Genomic DNA, 3,524 nt, shown 5'->3' with positions numbered 1-3,524 from the left:
CTCTCTTCCTGACTGGCTGTCGTGGTACGTATATCACACGGTGGTAGGAATTGAGTACTGTTGAAGAGTGCTCTGTATGGTGTATTGTGTTGTGTTTTACCATTAAAGCAGATTATTGTTTAACCCTTATCCCGGTTGCTTTGAGTTTTCCTTCTTTTAAAACAAACTCATATAGGATCGGTGCGGAGCAGAGATATCTTCTCCAACAATTTGGTGACCCCGACGTGATGACGTCATGGCGTGGTGACGTGAGGACGTGCCGACGTGGTGACGTCATGAGTAGGTTTTGTTAGAGGAAACACTAGCAGCGGACGGAGGGAGATGCCTGGAATAATCTCTGACAACTAAGGATCCTAACTGAAAGGTAAAACGGATGCCTGTTTCTATCGAAGGTCTGTAATTGGCTCAAGCTAAATTTTAGAGTTGTCAAGGAATATTTCCAAGTGTCATTTACGGTAAAGAATGCAATGCATAGTTTAGCATAGGTAGGTAAGTTATAAATAAATAAAGCAACGGTTAAAAGCTTCGTAGATTTTTCAGAATCATACGGCTAAACTCGTTAGCTACAAGTGTAGCAGCGAAGTAGTTTCAGCGTCAGGTATTGAGTCTTTGGCGACTGGAAGGGTATAAGAGTCCCTACGCCTAGTGGAGGTATTGAGTCCCCGCAGGGTATACTTCGCTGGTGGAAGTCAAGTGGTAGTATCGAGTCTCCATCCGTGACAAAATTGAATAGCAAATCCAAGGTTCATAGGAGTTGGAGGTGAGCTATATGTGAATGCAAGAGCAGAAACGCGAACTTCAAAAGCCATTGAAATTAACGCATTTCTCACTGTCTTGTTCTGTTGGGTTTAACGCCCATTCTGTTGAAAGAAATATCGCATCTTAAAAGCTGAACAGACAGCGTGGAGGATATATTTATGTGCTTATGAATAAATACAATATATTATTGAACATAGGATAGCCTTAGTCAGATAAAGAAATGCGAAGTCATAATGGAAGGATACCAGAAAAAAAGAAAAGAAAAGCCCCCTGTAGGAGCCGCATTTAAGTTTATTTTGTTTTGATTTATTTGGAACCTTTATTAATGCATTTTTCTGTTTCAGTGAGAGGTGTGCTTTGCTCAGGTGAAGGGGGCGGGGCTAAGGCTTTAAATTGGAGGTGCGGTGTGTGACGAGGGGCAGCAGCAATACCGTCATTGACACGCAGACGCAACCTTATGCTTAGTCAAATACAGATTAGGATCTGCTGTTTAAGTTTGTTACATATTGTTTTCGTATTTTTGTTTTACTGGAAATAAAACGTTGAAAAGCAACTGAAACGTCCAGTGGATTGTGTACTGCGAGTCTGACACTGCTTCCGAGGCCCAAGCTCTACATGTGGCCAAGAAACAATGACTTTTGAGGTGAAGGTTACAAGACAAACTTTTTGGGATTTTGGCCACTACAATTAGTCAATGACGCGCTGTGATTGGAAACACGAGGACTATTGGAGGATCAAAGGGATCGTAGGAATCTAAGACAAAGGAAACGCCAGCCGACGCGTGGCGGAGCAAACAAAGAAACACTTCGGAGGAGGTATGAGCTTTCAGATCAAACATCACTGAAGGATTATTCGTTTGGAAGAAATACCTGAAGTGTTTAGAAACAGATTTCACCGCTGATATTTGTGTTTATGGACAGTGAGTCTTTTATTTGTCAACCTTTCTGTGACGAAGAAAAAGAGAGCAGCGGTGAAATACAGCCTCTTATAAATGAACATATGAAGTAACCTGAGTTAAGTGTTGAACATACAAGGATAACGGAGCCACAAGAACTGTTTCTAAACCTTTTGAAGACTTTTTGGAAGTTTATATTGGATTAAAATGGCGAATTCTGATGAGGCGGAATCGACACCTGCAGACATGGATGAGGCTGCGGCGCAGCTGCGCTCATCAAGATCAGGAAAAGCTTCGCATTTAACACGGAGAATGAACATTGTGAACAACCTAATGACCGATAAGGAATATCTGGATGAAGTCAAAGGCAATATGTTGAAGTTTAACGAACTTTCGGTTGATTTTAAAGCCTTGCATGTCTCATATGCGCAAATGTTGGATGAGAGCGCAAGAAAAGAGGACGATGAGAAATGGTATCAGCCGAGATGTACGGACATAAACTCATTCCTTGCCAAAGTTACGAAATGGATAACTGACATAGAAAATGTTGATTCACTCAACTTGACTCAAGTGGAAGGTCTGCCAGCTGAAGAAGGTGCATATGCAAATGAAGGCGGCGGTCTGAGCGAGGTGGATACACACTCAGTGAGGTCCATAACATCCAGCCACTCTTCCTCCTCCTCATTACGCATCAATGCTGAGGCAGAGAGAGCAGCCTTATTGGCCAAAGCTTCTATGTTACAAGAAAAACATGCCATTGAAGAACAGGAACAAATATTACAAAAAAGAAGAGAAACACTAGAATTACACACAGAAATAGCAGCCAACACAGCCACAATTAATTATCTTAAAGACAATGAATTAGCTAGGCTTGGCCCTGTACAGGCTGAAGCAGCAGCTGCCACACTGAGGGATACAAAGCCAGGTATTTCAGCTCATCCTTATGACAGAGGTGCTCCAGTTGTTAGGAGCAAGACAGGCGCCCCACTTCACTTTCCCTTTTTGAATGTCCGTGAAGATAACGCACACAGTTGGCCTGATATTCATCATGAAGACAGCATTAATGATCAGCCACAACCAACCTCAGTGCACACTATTCCACCTGTCATACCCCAAAACACACAGCCAACTCTGCCACAAGGACAAAGCCCCCCTACGCCCAGCACAGCAAAGGATGACCACATGATTCAAATACTGGAGAATCAAAGCAGCTTGACGAGGATACTTGTGAAACAACAACTTCTCTCGACGCTGCCACAAGGAAATATTCCACCCTTTGATGGGCACATCATGGAGTACAAGTCCTTTATTCACTCCTTTGAACATTGTATTGAAAACAAAACGGACAACAACAGAGACAGGTTGCAGTTCCTTATACAGTTCACCAGAGGCCAAGCTCAGCGGCTAGTCAAAAGCTGTGAATACATGTCTCCAGACAGAGGCTATCAGAAAGCAAAACGTTTACTGAAGGAGAACTTTGGGAAGGAATACAAACTCTCTTGTGCTTACCTGGAAAAAGCTCTATCCTGGCCCCTAGTTAAATCTGAAGATTCAAGGTCGCTGCAGGATTACGCCATGTTTCTAAGGAGTTGCTGCAACGCTATGGAGGAAATGGAGTACTTGGAGGAACTCGACACAGTGTCCAACATGAGAAGCATTGTGCTTAAGCTTCCATACGAGCTCAGGGAGAGATGGCGCAGCAAAGCTTACGCACTGCAAGAGGAGCGCAGTCGTAGGGTAAGGATTTTAGATCTTGTCTATTTCATTGAAAGGCAAGCTCGCATAGCAGCAGACCCAGTTTTTGGTGACCTTCAAGACCAGTCAGCTGCCAAAGGAAAGGTGGCTGTAAAGACTAGATGTCCTGTTAAGT

The sequence above is a fragment of the Gymnodraco acuticeps genome, unplaced genomic scaffold (genome assembly GCF_902827175.1).
Source record: "Gymnodraco acuticeps unplaced genomic scaffold, fGymAcu1.1, whole genome shotgun sequence".
In the NCBI taxonomy this organism is placed as follows: Eukaryota; Metazoa; Chordata; class Actinopteri; order Perciformes; family Bathydraconidae; genus Gymnodraco; species Gymnodraco acuticeps.
Note: the sequence above shows the minus strand (reverse complement) of the source record.